This window comes from Punica granatum, chromosome 3 (assembly GCF_007655135.1).
Source record: "Punica granatum isolate Tunisia-2019 chromosome 3, ASM765513v2, whole genome shotgun sequence".
NCBI lineage: Eukaryota > Viridiplantae > Streptophyta > Magnoliopsida > Myrtales > Lythraceae > Punica > Punica granatum.
Genome location: NC_045129.1, coordinates 37755581 through 37777530, shown reverse-complemented (window position 1 = coordinate 37777530; position 21950 = coordinate 37755581). Strand labels below are relative to the sequence as shown.

The following is a 21950-nucleotide window of genomic DNA, read 5'->3' as shown; positions in this document are numbered from 1 at the left end:
TGAAGAACTTATTCCCGCTGCACTCTTTGGTGAGATTTTCCTAAGTCGGCATTTAAAAATATTATTTCAGATAATTAAGAACTAACTGATCGATATACTGTTGCTACCCTGGAAAGTTGGAAACTGCCCCATGGGCTGTCTGAATAAGGCAAAGAAAGTCGGAAATATCGTGATCTGTGAAGAGAGTGAAGGGGCTTCCTGGATTGAAAATTGAAATAATTGGTGCTCGTGGCAACATCCTGGAAGACTGCAGTCAAACATGATGCTACTTTGATCCACCAAATTTTCCCGCTTTGTCTTGAAAAGACTCCAAATAAAAAAGTGGTGTCCTAATACAGTTATAGAAACTACTCGAATTTAGAAATATTATCGTGTCCTCTGATCCTTTTCATGTTGTGTTGATCGGACTTAATTTATACATGAACCTTAAAAGTTGCTTGAAAACCACAACTAGGAACAACACTACACTCTGAAAACCATGTGCACTGAATGCTGCTTCCCCTGTAGTCGCTTCCTTCTCTTCAGCGAGGACCGAACATTGATAGGGACGGAATTTGAGATGACACACATGCTCCTCTATGTAGCCAATGCCCAGAAATCCAAGTAGAGGAAAGCCGGCTCATCAACTGTTCAGTCCATCGGTACACGTGCTTAGGAGGCAACTGATTTCAGAATGGTAGAATTTGCAGTCGAAGAGCTTAATGTCTTTACAGCAGAATGTGCATTGATCTGTAAAGCTTAACGGCATTCTTGACTGGAAACTCAAAATAAAATCCTGGAGCAGGTGATGCAGCAACAACACCAAATCATCCGGCTCGTTAGTTAAGGCCCATAGAATGGAAATTGCAGGTTCAATCCACTAAACAGGGTTCTGCAAGGTATAGGCTGTTCTGGTACTGGTTTTGAGTGCTCAAGCTAAAGTGTTATTTATAGGTATAACTTTTGAATGGGGGGTGGACTTATTGGAGACCTTACCGAAGGACTAAACTGATTATATATGTATGGTTGAAAAAATATTTTAACTGTTAAAAATGATTTTTTAGCAACTAAAATTGATTAATTAGTTGCTAATAAATTACTTTGTTGTAGTGGTTGGACCATGCATGGAATTTTTACTAATCTATCTCTTTGCAAGATAATCTAGAATTTTGAGGCCTAATCTAATTAAGGACGTATGCCAGGAAACTAAAGTATACGGGCTCATTGTTAGAATAGGCAAAGACTGAACAAATAGAAGTCCCGAGTGGTCTTCAAGCTATGCAAGACCACTTGCAACATAATTATGTCACGTGCCAATTTGCATACTAATCAAATGTTTATAATTCAGTTAATTACAACTCTGAACTGACTCGTTTCAATCAGGTGACATCGAAGCACGCCTTCTACCATCTCTGTATTAAGATTACAGTTATAGTATGGTGTGCAAAGTGTGACACGCGTGAGCTCTTAGATACAGGGAAGGTGCAAAATAAGTGTAATATTCCCTAGTAGAGGTATCGATCTGGATGAGATGATAGGATTGAATTGAATTGAATTTTTGGAGCTAGATCAGAGCAATTGGTTTAATGACTATATTCCTTCAAGAACTTCTAATTAGAAGTATGGGTTTTGAACGTCATAAGCATATTGTTCTTTCTCATTTCCTCTCCTCTCCTCTCCTATTCTTCCTGAACGACTCCCGAATAAGGATATTATTGTCCTTCCATTTCCTTTCCTCTCCTCTCCTCCCCGCTCACGAAATTTCCAAATATATGTAGTGTTATTAGGATAGGATTACAAGGAATTTGGGTGCATTGGGATAGTTACGTACATTATATGTTGATGGAGAAAGTGTTTAAAAGAGTACAGCTGATAGCTAACAAACATAAACTTCCGTGTCAGGTTACGCATGAATATGTATGTTATAAAGCCAAACCATCTATGTTATCTAGCTAGCACATGTAAGTCACATTATAATTTTAGTATTGATGAGGTATTCTTCAGTCAAAAATAAATGTCAGGTCCTTTAGCCAAAACGTGTGCTATACGAGGTAATTTCTTTTATAATACATGCAGTGCCTTGGGATCCACGGCACACATATATAGGTTGAATTGATATCCTGGCCAAGAAGCAACCTGCGTCCAGAATTGGCATTAATTATAACAATATATGTTTCCATGTATATTCTTCACCGATGATGGCATTGTAGAAGACTATTTACATCAAGATCAAAATTTGAATACTATTTACATCAAAATGCAGACTTTGGGAATCACAAATCCGGTGAATGCTGCCTAGAAGACCCTGAAGATCTCAACAGAAGAAGAAGAATCCAAGATCTATTTCACACCATGAATTACGAGAGCAACATCTCATACAATTTATTTTCGAAAGATAATGTATCCCACAATTTTATCTTTAAAAAAAAACTGTTCCACCACATTTATCTTTATATTCAATTAATTGATTAATTAATTAATAGGTAAATATCCCGATCACACCCTATAGGTTCGAAAATATCACGTCCACTTGCACCTTTTAATTCCGCAGCAGCTGGTAGGATATTTCAGGTCTCCAGCGTCATTTTTAATTTAATCTAATTATATTTCGATTATAGATATTGACGTTGTGATCGGTATTCGGTAGTCCTTTCAGCTTGGGATGGTGCTGATTGATCCCGAGACTAATGCCTTCTAACTGATCTCGTCTACACTATTTGCCACGTCATATAGTTGAGTACGACCTCTAATAATTCTATTTACTGTATAATAAGTTGTGATTGACTATGTACCAGTTGACAATCAACACGTTGATAGTCACTAGAGTATTTTAAACTGATCACTCGATTCATCGTAAATGCATCCCCAAGAAAAGAAATCAATATTAATGTCAGTGCTACTTATTCTTCACTAGCTACTATTGCATAATAATACGAAAGCTTTATTAGTGTTTTTTTCCCTCAACTTTTCTGGAGGTTCCTCACGACTGCTTTGCTCCTATATATACTCATAAATCAATATATACACTATATCATTCCGAACAACCACCTTCTTTTTTTCCGTGGATTAATAATACCTTAACATTCTGAACTCTTGGATTAATTCCTTGTGAATTGTCATATGGACTGTAACGTAATGCCTTCTCGTTCCCTTTTACCTATGCCATGATGCTCATAGATTATTTCACAAAGACATAGGAAGAAGGGGAGAAAGAAGCACAACTTTAGATAATGTTATCAATCTCCAAATTAATACTTGACATTCCAAACTAATAGATTGACACCTTGTGAACTCGTGGACTAATTAATATTACCTTGCCGTTTTGAGCGACCACTTTACTTGACCCAGCACCCGATACATCTTCTTCTGACCCGATTGTTTCCCCTTCTTCTGAAGTTCCAGCAGATTGCATTGCTCGTTCCAAGGCTCCTCGGGATACTCGTCAACCTAGTTGGTTCAAAGATTTTGTTTCTCACACAGCTCGTTGTTTTGATTACCCTCCCGCCACCAAATCACCTACTCCATCGCACTCTCCAGGTACGTCTCATCCTCTCGAGCATTACCTTACATACTCTGACATTGATGCCACACAATTATCTTTCCTTGCTGCTATTGATTTCGACATAGAGCCAAGGACTTACTCAGAAGCCGTTAAGGATCCACGATGGCGTCATGCAATGGCCGAAGAAATTCGAGCTCTTGAGGATAACGGCACTTGGGTTGTCCAGTCACTTCCCCCTGGGAAGAAACCCTTTGGCTGTAAATGGGTTTTTAAGATCAAAAGGCGGGCGAATGGCATTGTGGAACGTTATAAAGCTCGACTGGTGGCAAAAGGATTTACTCAAATTGAAAGTGTCGATTTCCATGAAACTTTTGCTCCGGTCGCCAAATTAGTCACGGTACGTTGTTTATTGACTATTGCTATTGCTAAGAACTGGGAGATGCATCAACTTGATGTCAACAATGCTTTTCTCCATGGGGACTTGGATGAAGAAGTGTACATGTCCCTTCCGCCTGGTTTTCGCACCCCTCATACTAGTCAGGTTTGTCAGTTGCGGAAATCGTTATATGGTCTCCGTCAGGCTTCTCGCAATTGGTACTCCAAACAGGTTTGTCAGTTGCGGAAATCGTTATATGGTCTCCGTCAGGCTTCTCGCAATTGGTACTCCAAATTTGCCAATGCCCTCATTCAGTATGGCTTTCAACAATCTGAGGCAGATCACTCTTTATTCACTTTGTCTCGTGATGGTGTATTTCTCGCTGTGCTAGTTTATGTGGATGATATGATCCTTGTGGGCAATGACTCTGCTTCCTGTGTTCATTTCAAGAATTATCTTCATCAGTGCTTCCGAATTAAGGATCTTGGAGCATTAACATATTTTCTGGGGATAGAAATCATTCGGAGCAGTTCAGGTCTTTTTCTCAATCAGCGGAAATACACGCTGGATATTCTCACTGAAGCCAGTATGTTGGGCTCCCGGCCTGCTTACTTTCCTATGGAACAACAGCATCGGTTGTCTCAGGACAGTGGTGATTCTATTTCTGATCCGAGTCAATATCGTCGTCTTATTGGTCGTCTCCTATATCTCACTATCACCAGACCGGAGCTCAGCTATCCTGTCCATATATTATCACAGTTCTTACAGGACCCTCGCCAAAATCATTGGGACGCTGCCATCCGAGTACTTCGCTATCTCAAGAAATCTCCTGGACAAGGAATTTTTCTTCGTCCAACTTCTCTGTCCTTAACAGCTTACTGTGATGCGGATTGGGCCAGTTGTCCTATGACTAGGCCATCATTGACTGGTTTCTTTATCAACCTCGGTGGTAGTCCCATCTCCTGGAAGACCAAGAAGCAAACAACAGTTTCCAAATCTTCTGCAGAAGCAGAATACCGGGCTATGGCAGCAACAGTTAGCGAACTCTTATGGCTTCGCTCTCTCCTTAGCTCCCTTGGTGTTTACCATGCCGGTCCCATGCATTTGTTTTGTGATAATCAAGCGGCTCTCCACATTGCTTCTAATCCAGTTTTCCATGAGCGCACCAAACACATTGAAATAGATTGCCACTTCATTAGGCAACATTTACGCTCTGGAGCTGTCGCAACCTCTCACGTGCCTTCGCGCTTTCAGTTAGCTGACATATTCACTAAGGCACTTGGTCGTGATCAATTCCATTTTCTCCTCAGCAAGTTGGGAATTCGGAATCCTCATTTTCCAACTTGAGGGGGAGTATTATGGAATGATTTTCTATTCTTGTACATATTTATGTATACTATATTTAGGATAGCCTATTTTAGCTATAGACATAATTTTCCTTTTATAAGTCACGCCTGAGTTGAATAACAAAGATCAAGCTTTTCTGCTCAATCACATTTCTTTACACACACATTACATACATATGTTAAGGAGGGACATATCTAGTGCTTTTTCCTTCTCGCAGGCTTCGCAACCTAAGAATGCTTAGATCTTTTCGCAGGCTTCGCATTTACTGTGTTACACACCCAATATATCACTGAAACTACTTTACGCCCATGCATGGATCAACACCTTAATTATCATTGTTCTATATATGCCGTATCATTTGTGGAGTAGTACTGAATGAGACTTAATGATTCCTATAAAAAAGAAACTTGAATATACCAGCTTATCGTCAAGAAGGACATATATATCTTCAGCATATTACGAATTTAGTATACGAATAATTCACTTTATTAATCAATTTTTCTATTGAGGATCGACATGACAAACCAAATATGCAAACCAAATTCAAATTTACATAGAAAAGCGGACTAAGCAGAAGGACATTTTGACTCGACTCAATAAATTTATAAAGGAATAATACATTATTATAAAATATCATGGATCAGCCTCTCCTACACCAACCGGGGTTGAAGGGGTGGGAGCAGCCATTCGGAAGCCACAATGTAGCCAAGAGAGAGGAAGGGCCGCACTTCTTCGTCCGTCATTTGCTTCACAAACTTTGCTTGACCCGCTGGATTTGCTCCCGGACCTATATTCTTGTACTCTCTGAACTCAACAAGGCTGTCACGCTTGGGGTGGTTGTCGTTGGACCATCCCGCTGGAGCGACAATGCTGCTCACTACATGAAATATTGTATGCTGTGATAAATTCTCTTACTACGAAAGAAATTTTGACAGAAGAAAATGATATTGTGATAGAAATGTTAAGTAATACTAAATGAAGTTTCTTAACGCAAATACGCCGCATACATGTAAATGTAGATACATATATGCATTAATGTATGTATATACATAAATTTCCAATGTTGCGTGAGCATGTATGTAGATACATATATGCATTAATGTATGTATATACATATATTTCCAATGCTGCGTGAGCGCTACTGGTCAAGGTTCCCACAATTAGTAACTTATATGCATATACATATTTTCAATATTGTGACACAATGAACGTTGTAACTAACATTATATAATGTGATAATTATATTTGATCAGATATATAAGTTTGTCACTATAAATTATGAGATATTGTGACCATACGTTCTATTATCACGATATACTTATTAAGACGAGCTTGTTTTGACAAAACTCGTAATAAATCACCACTACTTTCGTGGCATAAAATCTTATATGTATCATATCGGTGTAGGCAAAAATCACCCTGGGGTAGGTCTCCACGCCCGTCCCAGGAAGGTGCCACTGCCTGTTCCGGTGACGGAGCAGTGGATGAGGGAGTAATCGCTGTCCTCATCTTTGCTCTCCCTTGCCTGGGTGGTGATCACAGTGGAGTTGCCGTCTCCGAGCGTGCGCAGCTCAGTGTTCAGGTGAGGGATCTGCCGGAGCCGAAAACATAATCAACGGTTCCCTCGATATAGTAATCCTTGAAAAAGTGGAATCCATGGTCGTCACAAACGGTGTCCTGAAAACCGGTGAACCGGCAATTGTATAATGCTTTGCCCGAAATCCTCACTTCAACCGCTTGCTCTCCTGGTATCTGCCCCGTCGGCCTCGGTGATGTGTTCCATAAATTAATTAACCAAATTGCAACTAATTAGTTAGAGATGTCATAACTGAAGTATAGTTTTATCATTTGTGATGTATGGACCTACGATATTTGGAAAAATATATAGAAGATATGAAGCATGCATTCATGCACACTTACCATGACAACGATGTTGGCGGCTACAAAGTAATCTAACTCCAAGATCAAGGTGACAGTGTCCACTGTTCCGAATTGCGCTACAGTCCCCGTTGGATGAGATCAGGGGCATGTCATTTGGGACCCCATGCAAGGTGAGAAAAGGTTTGCTTCGGTCAATCTTGACTTTCTCGATGTAAACTCCAGGTCCAATAGACACAATCACGCGCCTTGTGTTGTCAGCCTCTATACTATGTACCACTTCTGAGATGCTCCTAAAGTCGCCAGACCCATCCTGCCGAACCCTGATCACCCTTGGCACAGCCTCCGCCACCTCAAGCTTTGACTCAAGCTCTCCCTTGCGGGCATCGAGGGGCTTCATGTTGGCCTCAAACCATGTCTGGAGCTCGGACTTGTTGGCTGGGATTGGGGTGGTGTCATCAGCATTGGCCAGCCCCGCAAGGATGGCAATGAAGATGATGGTTCCGACAAGACTATAGATTTTGCTTGCCATACTATGCATGACCATAAAACTATTCAAACAAGTAGTGGATGATTCAATGGAATAAATACACTTAATCTCTAAAGGTTCAATTTGATATAAAAAATTTCTTAAGATCGGATTTAATGTACACTTAATCTCTCAAGGTTCAATTTGATGTACACTTAATTTATCAAGGTTCAATTTGATGTAAAAAAATTTGATATCAAATTTGATGTACATTTAATCTCTCGATATTCAATTTGATGTAAAAAATTTCTTGAGGTCAGATTTAATGTAATATGCATTTCTGGAGGACTAAATCATTAATTTACTCTCATTCATGATCATTCGATTTTTCACATCTATTAATACCTATTGGTTTACATATATATAATAAATTTTTGCCGTATATGATGAACTTTTGTTTCAAAATTATTAAAATCAATTTTTTTATTTAAGATAATTTTAGTTGCATATGAAAATTTTTTCATTCCTCCTTTTGTATGTGTTTTATTAATAAAGAATTTTTATCATATATGATCAATTTTTGTTTTGAAGATATTAAAGTAGATTTTTATATATGATACTTTTTGTTACATTTTATGACAATTCTTTTTTCCTACTTATAATTATCTTAAAAACATTACTAGCAAAGCACTTTTAACATGTTTAATAGCTTCAAATTTACTTATTTCTAATTACTATCACCATAAAATCATATAGAATTAAAAATTCAATTTAGTATTAACCAAGAAAATTACAAATTTAGCCCCATTAATTTGATGAACTGAACTTTATACAGGCAATTTTTTATATAATATTTTGTCACGTTCTCTTAAAAGCATATATTTATATTGAGATTGATATTTATGTGCAATTGTATTATGAATTGGTGAATAAATTTTATGTTGACATTACGTATATTATATGATATAAGTAGCAGTTGAATAAATCTTATGCTAATTCATCATTTGAGAGAAGTGATATTTTCACCAGATTTTTTATCATGATTTTTTTCTGAGATATATATTTATTGATCATAACCAAAATTAAATATGTAAAATTTATGCCTTATGTTAATTAATAGTTTACATATAATTTCTATTTTTAATTTATTTATGAATTATTTTTAAGTAATTCAAATTATTCAATTAATAGACCATAATAGATATCTACGGTTCTACACCTATTTATTAGATAAGAAATATATATATATATATATTAAGTTAATTATTATTTTAAAGAATATATAGGAAATAATGTTTATATGAATTAATTTTACAGAGATTTACAGTTTTACCCCTATTTGTTATGGCATACTCAATTTTAAATAGTATATATTTTTAATTTATATAAGAATTTATTTTAATTATCAAATTATTTTATGAATGGACCATAATATATATTTACGATTCTACACATAATTATTAGATAATAAGTTTATAAATAAACATTTATTAAGTTATTTAATTTTTAAAAGATTATATAAGAAATGATGTTTATATTAATTAACTGTATAGTGATTTACTATTTTACCCTTATTTATGGTGGCGTAATCAAGTTTATATAATATATAGATATTGATTATTTTTATATTCATATATTGTTATTAATTATAATATTAACTATTATTCAATTTCTGTGCAATATATTAACATATGAATTAATAATAGATTTAATCTTTTGCCCCTATACCTATTTATTAGATAAGAAGTTTATATATATATATATATATATATATGTATTAAGTTATTTATTATTTAAAGGAATATATAAGAAATAATGTTTATATGAATTTATTGTATAGAGATTTACAATTTTGTCCCTATTTATTATGGCATTGTCAACTTTATATAATATATAGATTTACAATGTTACCCCCTTTTATTATGACGTTGTGAAGTTTATATAATATATAGATCTACGATCCTACACCTATTATTAGATAAGAAGTTTATACATCTGTATTAAGTTATTTATTATTGAAACGAATATATAAGAAATAATGTTTATATGAACTAATTGTATAGAGATTTGCAATTTTACCCCTATTTATTATAGAGTTGTCAAGTTTATATAATATATAGATAGATTTATTATATTAATATATTATTTTAATTAACGATTTGAAATATATTTAGTGCACATATTGTAAGCATTAATTTTACTAAAACATAAATTTATTGTATTAATATATTATTTTAATTAATGATTTGAAATATGTTTAGGGCATTTATTGCGAGCATAATTGCTTGTCTAGTTAATTTTACTAATACGTAGATTTGAAATATATTTAGTGCATTTATTGTGAGCATTAATTGCTTGTCAAGTTAAATTTACTAATATATTTTACTAATATATTAGTCTACAATTCTTGTGCGTTGCACAAGTATTTTCAAACAATTATTTATTTTTTTTGTATTTATCATATTAAAATTATAATTTTGAAAGAGTACACTGAGAGAAATAGAATATCGAAACTCATTGTATGGTATTGTTTTACGATTAATTGGTCATAAACTATCTTTCTATAAAACTAGTCAAACTATATGAGCAAGTAATAAACTTGAGCGACTAAGCTTATTAATTTTTGTTTATATCGCTGTAAATTAATCATTAAAACAAAATAGAATTAGTCTAACTAATAAAGATGGTCACTATAATTATGAAAGTTTTTTCTCTTTCTTTTCATATATTTAGTTATTAGGTGAGATCCATTTCTTATAATAACTATTAATTTGGTCGATAGCATATTGATTGTCTCATACAAAAAAGCTCTTTACAGTAATAGATTTAAAGTTATACTGATAGGGAACTGATTTTTTTTATCACATAAAATTTTAATTTTATTAATAGCATATTGATGTTCTTATACAGTAAATTCTCTATAATAATAGATTTAATGCTTTACTGATAAAGGAGTGATTTTTTAAGAAAATTTCTTTATGTGCATAATATTGTAATGAAGAAGAATTTGGTCAAATAGAAGCATGCCCGAGCTCTGGGCGCATTTTATTAAATCACTCCAAAAAGCTTGGGTGTCACTTTGTTTCATATAATCATATACCCAAAAGCTCATGTATTTTATACATATTATGAAAATTTTTATGACAATAAAGATTTTACTTTTGAAAAATATCCATATGTACAATTTACCATAATGTTCAAGATCTAATAGCGGTGGTGAATTAATAAAATTTATGATGGTATGGATATGTATATATACATATGAAATGAAAAATAAAATTGAGGGGAGCGGGCTACCTGACTTCATTTGAAGGCCCAGAGCAAGAAAAGCCCATTAAGGGGAGCGGGCTACCTGACTTCGCAGGTACATGATGGTGTCGCGGTCCACGAGACCCCACGCGAAGGCCCTGGTACAAAATCTGAGGCCCATCTTGCTCGTCAAGTCATGCTCACAGAATTCCGGTTAATAAGATGTAATTACTAGATGTACAGTATCAGATTTAGGCAATTCAACTATTGTGTCATATACATATGTACATATATCCCTACCTCTAATACTTCCTATCTCTAATTTCCTATAAATATGTGTCAACTATGATTGTTTTATGTTGGGGCTTTAGATAGACTCCTCAAGATCCCGATAAAACATGTTCTAACTTGAACATTAGAGAGGAATCTCGGAAAATCATCCCGAACTCCTCTTTGGCATGTTGCTTGTGTGATGTTTGTGAGAGATGGTGGTTTGTGGCACACACGATAGAGAAAGACTGACCGTGGTCCGATTTTTCTGACTACAACATTTATAGATGCGGAAATTATATAGTAGGAAGCAAATGCAATTCGTTTAACTTGTACACTTTTAACTACTTCAGGAGTATCTATAGGCTGCTAAGGAAAAAAAAAAGAGAGAGAGAGAAAAGTTATGAATTTGTTCTAAAAGAACTTTAATTCTGTTTTGGCGAAGAAGTTCTTGAAGAAATATATGACAAAAGGAAAAGTCACTAGTCCGGAAAAATTACAGACTAAAATTTTGAAAAAATTTTCAAACCGAGGAAATTCATGATTGCAAATGGGAGAGTTTTATCCTTCATGAGGCGAATTCAGCTCGAACTTGAATTAGTCGGGCAGTGATGCACAATGGAAAAACTTTGATTCAGCCATACATATGAAATATGATACTTTTGATTGGAACGGAAAGATATAATCTTCTTTTTTTGCTTGGAAAACTGCACATGTTATTTGGTTATCCTTAAAGACATTTTAGTCTAAATATTGCTGGAGCGTAAAGGAAATGTGTGATTCTCTTTTTTATTTTTCTGTATGCAGTGGATGGTATCTGTGAATTTAATGGATCCTGATTAATTCTGATTCTAGCTAGATCAGCTCATTAAATGCTAAAACTCACACAATCATGAACCTTTTTTATTTAAAAGAATCGAAAATGTGTAATTCTTATGAATACAATCAAAAGTTTAGTTGTTAGAAGAGTTTATTTAGCAATCAATAAATTATATATCAACTAAATTATTAGTTGCTAAATTGTAAAATATAGTTGCTAAAACCTATAACAGCTAAAATAATTTGGTTGTGTATCAGCCGCCACAATTAAGTAGTTAAAGGATTTAATAACAGAATATATGTACAGTCGGAAAAATATTTTAATTGTTAAAAATTATTTTTTAGCAACTAAAATTGATCATTTAGTTGCTAATAAACTATTTTGTTGTATGCAGTAAAGTATGTCATACTTGCATCGGTCCGAGGAAATTAGTCTACACTACAGCATCACGCCATGGTAGCAAAACAGCACAAGGTAGGGGGAAAATTAAGAGAAGAAAAAATCATAAGTGCACAAAATACGCAGAAAAATAGTTTCGACTTGGCAAAAAAAAAAAAAAGCTGAAATAACAAAGTATACATATCAATTTGTCTTGTGCTACAATCAACCAATAACATGTCATTCTAATATTTTACAATATTACAATAGATAAATGTGAATGAATGCCTAAAGTTTGCGCATCAGTGCCATTTGAAAGACAACAAGATATGTACGGCTTAATTTAAATTCCCGTTAAAATTATAAAACCAAGAAATATCGCGTTATTATTTATCATTATCTATACATGCCATATATCGATATATCTTTTTATAGCGGCTAGCTCCTACGTAGTATATATATAAGAGCTAGACTCATTTTCTTCAGCATTCCTGGAGGGGATTTTCCCCTAATAAAAGGGGGGGAAAAAAAAGAGGCAGGAGTAGTTTCTCTCTGTTTTTTTTTTTTTTTTGGCCATGGGTGGTTTCTCTCAGTGTGTGTTTGTGCACATATTATATAATATATATATATATATATATGTATATTATATACCTGTAATTCATAATAAGAGTACATAAAGATGTTAGTTTTCAGCAACGATTTTTTTGACCGCTTCCAAGCCAAACTAAGGAGAAAAATACGTTTTGAGTTGCGACCAAATTACCTTTACTCTCAGCTCAGCAAGGTATTTTAAAGAGTGTAAAACCATTTATTGTTTCCCCCCGAAGTCGATATATAATTTCCAATCTCATATTATATCTATGAAAGTTTGTGTACTCATGATTCAAATTATAATAATTTCTCACTCGCTCTATACTCTTACGATTTCGTGTTGAATTTTGATACGGTGGTCAGATGTTTTGTTAGGATTCTTGTATCACATAGCACAAGCTACTTTGAAAATGTACATTTTAATTTGAATTCCCAGAAAGATTAATGTTGATAACTTTGTGACTAATCTATCTTTAAGATGGAAATATTATTACATAATTTTGAGTTGCCACTATTGCACAGCAGGCGCATAAAGTGCGTGTTGAATATAGATGTGCGAGCACTGCACGAAATTTTGTAAACGGCTAAAAACCTCTCATTTATTAAGTTTGATTATCCTGATCTGGTCATAGGTGGACCACAAACCGGCATATTTATACTAGATGACCTATATCCGACCATGTATAATTTATCCATCTACACAACCATCGCAACATTGATTTTCGCCATCACGCCCCACGTAACCTTCTGAGCAATATGCCGTGAAGCCTTTCACACATAGTGACTGTGGGTCATCATATGTGCGCACCAGTCTCGCCCTCATTAAGTATGGTCGGTACAAATGTAGCTTCCTAGGCGAAAAAAGCGATCATCTTGTATTGATTTTGAGACCTTACAAAAATGAAAAAGAATCACCAAAATAAAACCAAGCATCATAATTAACTCGTAGCTTTGACTTTTCACTGCTGCTCCTACATCGTAGTTAGTTCTTATTATGTGCTCCAACATTAGTCCCGACGTTGCTCATGGAATATTTCCAATTGATCTCTTGAACATGGTATGACACTTTTGGATATATATGGTTCCACATACTTTTGACCGGTGCAAGTTACTTTTATGGTCGATAAGATACTAAATATTGTCAAGAATTTTGCCCAAGGATCTCCTCGCATTGCACCTACTACCCATAGCACCGGCCAGGTTAATCAGTCACACCAGCACGCACCTCTGCTCCTTCTTGTGACCGAAGAGAATGCAACACGACATGCGGCTTGCAATATCCTCTGCGCGATCCAGCCACAGTTAGCCACCACGCGGTACTATAGAGAGGGAGAATTGATCGCAGTTTACAATGTGCTTTTCTCCGTACTAGAACAGAGTAGTTTCTGCTGGCCATAATAAGGATTTGTCTAAAAACAGGAATCGTTTTCAAGTCAAAATCAGGAGAGAGGCACGTTTTAAGTTGCGATGAATTGCCTTACTTTCAGTTCAACAAACAGTTCGACGAAATACTTCAATGAAAGTAAATTTATTTATTCTCCCTGCCATAATAAGTAGATGTATAGTTTCACATCTCACAGAATGTGCATGGGAATTCGGGTACTCAAGGCCAAATTCTGATAATTTCTCGCTCGATCTAGAGTTGTGATTAAATGTTCATATCAATCAGCTGATCTTCATCGTTAGGATTATTGTAATGCGAAGCACGAAATTTTGAAAATATACATGTTAATTTGAATACCCAGAAAGATTAATTGAATGTGGACAACTCGGTCATAAATTTTTCCTTTGATCATTATGCTGTATTCAAATTAAAATGTGAGGCTTATGCACCGAAAAAAATTAAAACGTAAGACTTCGTATTCATTTTTATTTTTTTTTATAAAGTCATCTGGATCAATAGCAAAGATTGTGCTTTATGGCATGATCAAGAGCGGAGCATCGCGGAGGCTATTGATACTCTATCGACAGCGGCAGGAAATTTAAGTTGTTAATTAGCGGCTTTCATAAGGTCGACACTTATGGCAACTTCTTGTACCTTGGACCGCTCCATCTTTTGTGCGATTGTCTCCATCTCAAATGCTACCATGTTTTTTGAATCTTGCGATGCTTCTGCTTCCTTGTTCATTGTGGCCTTACAGGTTTCGGGAAGGAGATATTCATACTGTCTAAAAGGGAAGAGATGCCTCTGCTTCATGTCACTCGCCGGTACGCAATCCAAAAATTTCAGTTATCATTTTTTATGCAGGAACCAAACAAAATGGGTGAAAGTCTAGAGCATTTTTCAAGTGTGATGCAGTCACACGAGATTCATTGCATCATTCTACGGTAGAATTTACGGCAGTCGATTCCACTTGATAGGTGATACTTCATGTCACAACGAACTTCCTGCATACTGAACATAAGTTTTAATGAAAAGAGAAGGTAAATATCAATCCATAATTTAGATTATGGTTCCAACAACAGCGGAGAAGAATATCATTGGTGCATGCTTCCACCAATTTTATGTACTAGAAAATTGCATTCGGGCGTCTCAGAAGTCATTTATTTCGTCGATAAGATGCTCAATAGTGCAATTGCAGATGCAGCATACATTTGGATACGGTTGCTTCTCAAAAACTACATAATAGGCATTGCTGGTGTAAAAGAAATAAAGCCCCTCCTTCATGAATTGGTTCTCTGGCTTTGACGTTGTTGATCGTCATTTCAATAGCTGCTAAGTTTAATTCAGTGTGAAGATCTCTCTTAATTGCAGGTGAGGAAGCATCAGCAGCAGATGGACCATACACTAAGTTGCCGGTACAGGGAGGGGGAGACTTGGATAGAAAGATCATCATCAAGAAAAATGAATTTTTTAAAAATTAATATTGACTCAACTTTCGCCATATGATGGCCGAGCAAAGCTGAAATAGACCAGCCTTCCATCGGACCACTGAAATTTCTACCTAGGTGACTTATTGGGGATTGCTTGGGCTCAACTAGCCCAAGCTAACATCGGTGGACTTCGACCAGCCTGGGTTGCCATCCGTAAGTAATGGAAAACTGTGAGTAAACGAAAAGGCATATGCATAATGCAAATAGAAGGACTACTCGAAAAGCTTAAATGAGCAGGATAAGGATTTCAAACCAAACTGATTAATAGTTCAATTGTCAGAAGGATTTTACTTCAAAGATAAATAGGTAAACAAATAAATAAAGAAGAAAGCAGAGCATATTGATTTCTCTCTTGCTCCTTCAAGCTGCCAGGCCAGGTTCTCGAAATAGCTCGACTATCGAACTGGTATAAGTCCTAATTTATGCTGATGTTGAAGTGGAAAAGCTTTGGGGTGACCATAAAAGACTTTCCATATGAAAACGGGTCGACAGTCGTACCATTTACGTACACGATTATGTGGGCCTTGAAGCTCGATTCTCGTAAGGGTGTTGCTTTCTACTTTGTATAAGAACAATATAAATGACTCACTGAAAAACCACAAGCATCAACGCACCTATGAGGGTGCCTGAAGAGTAATCATCCGTCTCTGATCAGGAGCCACCTGCCATGGGACCGCGCATGTTTTGCATCTCCAAACCAGGTTGTCTATGTCCTCCAATATCAACAGAAAGTTTTTGCTCGCTGTTGGTCCGGCCGCTCTTTGCCATTCTCGTTGCAGTTACTAATTTCAATGAGCAAATTGAAGATGACCTCAGATACAATGATTCGAGATAGATTTGGATTGGATTACGTCTCCATCGTTGGCATCAAATAATTATGCGGGTCATCATCTCATATACATTTGGTAAATTTTGGTTTATGCAGTCGTTTTTTTCTTCCTGGGTTATAAGGAAAGTTCATGACCCCAATATAATGAAATATAAATTAGAGGCCAAATAGACTTATGACTCTATCGAATCTAGAACTTCTTGATTACGGATGTAATCAGTCTTGGCAGCCCACCCAATATTATGAGCGACTAGCCCACTAAGCAAGCCCAGTAGAGCGAACAACTACCTCAACTGGATAGGCTTAACCGCTCAACCCAGCTAAAGGGCAACATCAACCCTTCAGAATATTGATTCTCCTAATTTAAACATCAACTTAGTTGAATAACTGATCAGATATTCGCGACCTAGTTAATTAGGTTACACACCCCATCCCCCGATTCAGACGTCGGCGGCGTCAATCATATTCGCGACCTAGTTAATTAGGTTACACACCCCATCCCCCGATTCAGGCGTCGGCGGCGTCAATCATGGGGTGGGGTGGCCGGCAGAACTCCCCCACCCCCAATTCCGATGGGTTCATTTGCTCTTTTATATATAATAATAATTATGACATTTTGCCCCTTTGAAAATGTTACATGCATGGCACATGACAGATTTTGGCCTGATTATTGATCGGAGGGCGCCCATTTTCCATATAGAGGTCTGGGGTAACGTGTTAATTTTAAAAGGTCATGGGACAAATGTTGCCTCCCTCCAAGATGAGGGCACAAACTGCTTTTTCCTCGAGTATTATATATCGCTGGGGCTCAACTAACCTAATATCCAGCCGAGTTCAGCTGGAATTGATCACCATTCATTCACACCACCTGGAACAAGCTCGACAGCTCCAGCAATATCGCCATCAGAGATGCAACTAAAGACTGAAATAGTAATGGCCAACTATGGTATTTAACAGAAAAGCAAATGCATATTGCAGATATCAGGACTAATCAAAAAGCCTAACTAGCTGTTAACGTGGATTGGTTCAAGCGGTTCGGCGCTTGTTGCCTTTAAGCAAGGTCTCGAGTTCGAATATTGTGAATGAAGAAAAGCCTAACTAGCTGTTAACGTGGATTGGTTCAAGCGGTTCGGCGCTTGTTGCCTTTAAGCAAGGTCTCGAGTTCAATTAGGCTGACCCAGCTCGACTCTAATTGGACTTTCGAATATCGGGGCCTACACAAAAAAAAATTACACCAAAAATAAGTAAATAAATTAAGAACGAAGAAACCGCAGTAGATTGATTTCTTTCTTGTCCTGCATGCTTCCCAGCTCTCGAATCTACATGCATATTGTCTAACAGGTACAGTACGAGCCTTGTTTGTTTTGCGCTGATATTTAAATGGAAGTGCCTCGGAGTGACCACAGACTTTCGACATGAAAACGCACGTGTGCAAAACTAAAATGGCACAAACGATTATATAGGCCTAGAAGCTCGATTCTACTGAGGGCTTTGCTCTCCACACTGTACAAGAACAAGAAAAAATGGCTCCCTGAATTCCCATGGTACAAGCAGTAGTAACTCACCCGCGGTCGTGGCGCCATGAAAAGTAATCCTTGAATAGGGAGCCTCCGGCCATGGGTTCATGCAATTTTTGGGCCTCCGATCCTGCTTGTCTAGGTCCTTTAATATCAACAGATGACTTTATTGCAATTAAAATAATAAACCAAGGTAGCACACCTCGAAAATTCAATCAGAACTCTACCGGGATTCTTGTTCAGACCTCGGAATCATTTGAAGTCTTTCCGATCTGACGCGAAGCACCACCAGACATTGTTTGTCGTCTTCTTGGGCATTAATAGTCCATGCAGTGAAGAATATGATCCCGTCGATGCAAGTAACATGTTTGATATCTAATTCCACTCGCTGAGGATGATAATCATGGAGGGCCCTCCAACAGTTCTCCCTGAGAACAAACACATGCCTCTGGATTATCTTCCCCGTGGAGCATACCCGCCGGGCCGCCATGTGCTAAAGACCTTGTGCTTCTTCTCAACTGGATCGAACCCAAAATGGTTGGTGATTTTAACCAGCTCAGGATCCATTTCTGCCTCAGACTCAGTTTTTAGGTTGAACGACTCGCGAATAGCAGGATTCTGGATTCTAACAGAAGCTTGGAGGTCAAGACATTGAAACTCGCCAACCAGTTGAGGGATATGGTCGTTCAATTGGTCCGAAATAATGCCTGGATAGGTGAGGGTTTCATGTGTTATGTCATTGGATTGTTGTGGATAATCTCCAGAATACAACTCCGTGCTCTTTTGATCACAATAACCGCAATAAGCGTGGATCACGTGTTATTCCTTGTGCTCTCAATGATTTCAAGCAGATGTGCTTGAATATATACACTCAAATTACTCACTTCTGCAGATTTGCAGAAAACCAGAGAACAATCTGAGTGAAAGAGGAGAGTGGGAGAGAATGAAGAGTAAGCTTTCATTAACTGAACCTCTACACAGATACAAGCCTTACATATAGACCGACGCACAAAACAGGAAGTAACTGCAACCAACGGCTAGTATTTGAAATTCAAACCAAACAGACAGATAACTTTACTGCCAAGAGACAGTTACTTGACAGACAACCAATCAGCTTACAGACAAATACTAGTCCAGACACGACTTTTGTAAGTCCTTGAGACGCATCTAACACCACGTTAGGGACGTGCCACTGTGAGGGAACGAAAAGATTAGCAGCTTAGGACAAGAGGTGGAGTCGGTGTGGTGGGCTTCGACAAAGTGAGGATCAGCAATAATAGAATGCCCCAGCTTTGACACACACCATATCTAACACCACGTTAGGGACGTGCCACTGTGAGGGAACGAAAAGATTAGCAGCTTAGGACAAGAGATGGAGTCAGTGTGGTAGGCTTCGACAAAGTGAGGATCAGCAATAATAGAATGCCCCAGCTTTGACACACCCCAAAATCTGCATGAAGATTTCACAGGGAGTTTCACGAGTATCATGAAATGCAGATTCTGAGGGAGCTCGCCGTTGCTCCGGCCCCGACTCGCCATTCTCGTTCCGGTGGAACTTACTTTGAATGAGCAAATCAAAGAGGATGACCTGAAACAGTATGATTCGAGATAGATTCATATTGGTTATATCTCCATCTTAGTATCAAGCTGCAAATTACGCTGGTCATCTCTCATTTGGTTTACATCGATCATTGTCGGATATATCTTATAACTAGTAGTCAAGCCCCTGCGTTGCACGAGTTAGAAAGTAATGTCTTTTTTTTTTTTGGTCAATTGTATTATATATCATATGTATGCTTATTTTAAATAGTAATATAAGTAAACATATATAGTGACTAGTTATTCCTACTGAAAAATATGTAGTTACGGATACAAATCGTAATTTACACAATCAATAAAAATAAAAAAAATATTATATATTGGATATATATCTTTGATGTTAATTGAATTTTACCAATAAATAATAAGTGTAAAAATATATAATTATTCATACATAAATATAAATATATATTTATTTTAATATTATATTAATATCGACTGGATTAGATATTAATTTTATCCTAAATAACAAATTCAAGATTATCAAATATTATGTAGATGGTAAAATCTTCTAAAAATTTTCAAAAATATTCTATCATCTCAATATCTAATGAAGAATATTTATTCAATTTTAAAATTAAAAAATTAGTTATATGAGAGATAGTCGCACGACTATATATTATTAGAAGAAATATATAAATACGTTTATATTATATATATAAACATATCTTAATGAGGACCTATTTTAGTACTAATATTTGTGTGATTAGATATTAATTTTTTTCTTAAACAAAAAGTTAAAGATTATCAAATATTATATATAGATAATAAAATATTCTAAATTTTAAAAATATTCCATTATATCGATATCTCATAAAAACATTCCTTTTATTTTAAAATTCAAATATTCGCTATTTATTAAATTAAATATTGTGTGATTAACAATAGCTTATCTGAAATTTAGAAAATAATATGTTGTACTCTAATTGTTAAAAAGATATCTTTTAAAAATTTTAAAAATAGTTTTTATAAAAAATTATCATAAAAATTTAAAAACCCAAAAAAGGAGAATCATATTTTATCATATCATATCTTTTGAAATTTTAAAAGAATCATTTCTATTGAAAGATTAATATAAAAAATAAGAAAATTCCATTAATCAATTTGGACGATCTGAGACCATCTAGTCGGGCCCATCACAACTCCGCTTTACATTATATATATATATATATAATATATATATTTAGATATATATATTAGGAAAATTTATATTGGATTATTAGATATTTATGTTAGTTTAGATTTTACAGATTTAGATTTGATTTCATACTTGTATTGTATTTAAGTAATTAAGCATATTTGGTAGATTTTATGTTTCCGTATTTCTCTCAATTTTTGGTAAACTCCGTATTTCTCTCATTGCCTAGCCTATAAAATAGCTAAGACGGTTCATTGTAATTCTTGAGTTGTTCAATACAATCAAATATATTATATTCCCGTGGTTTTAATTTTCGGGCCACCATTTGTGATTTCATCTCTTTCCTCCCTTCAGCACTACATAAAATTTGACATTCATTTTCAAATTTCAAATATATTTATCTGGATAAATATCTTCTTAAGCTGTTCGACCGTCGAAATTCAGTCCCTTTTGCCACCACATCATCATACTTTTATGAATTTTTTAAGATATATTTTCAAAGTATAATTCCCTTCATATATACACACACATGGTGATATTCTTAGATGTAATCAATTTGATTGTCTCATAAAATTTGATTGTAACTTTATTTATTTTATACAATTACTAGATTGTGACTCATGCTACATGCAGTATTTATAAAATTTTTCGCATAATCATTTCAATAAGTCTTGGGGAAAAGTACAAATATTTATTAAAATTTTTCTCATGCCCGCAGAACTTGTAAAGATTATAAAAAATGTGATTTATTCATTAAGAATGATGGATTAATACATGACAAAGCATAAATAAGAGCTATCCTCATGAGACCAATGGTTGTTTTGTTGAATAATGAAAAAAAGTGTAAAAAAATAATGAATAATTGAGAGAATTTAGTATTAAAAATTGAATTGAGTATAATAAAGGTATATGTGAATTTATGTATGGACCTCATTGACTTTGAAGAGTTGATTTTTGTTGTGTAGTGAGTAGAGTTAAAATTAAAATTAAAATTTTAAAATCCGATTGCCAAACCAAACGGAGTATAAAAGCATCCTCCATATAATTCTCGTTTATCTTCGGTCCGTTTTGGACTAGAGGATCCACAATAATCATAACTAAATGATACCTTCTTCATTATAATAAGCGTCTCGG

At 35.5% G+C, this 21950-nt stretch overlaps 1 long non-coding RNA gene across 1 annotated transcript; it reads right to left on the bottom strand.

Annotated features, from left to right (window-relative positions):
• Nucleotides 1-15252: 15252 nt before the first annotated feature.
• On the bottom strand, nucleotides 15253-16579 carry LOC116201480. The gene is made up of 2 exons (XR_004155884.1): nucleotides 16348-16579; nucleotides 15253-15872 (listed from the first exon to the last, which is right to left on the bottom strand). It is a non-coding gene; the product is annotated as an uncharacterized LOC116201480 (long non-coding RNA).
• Nucleotides 16580-21950: the final 5371 nt, after the last annotated feature.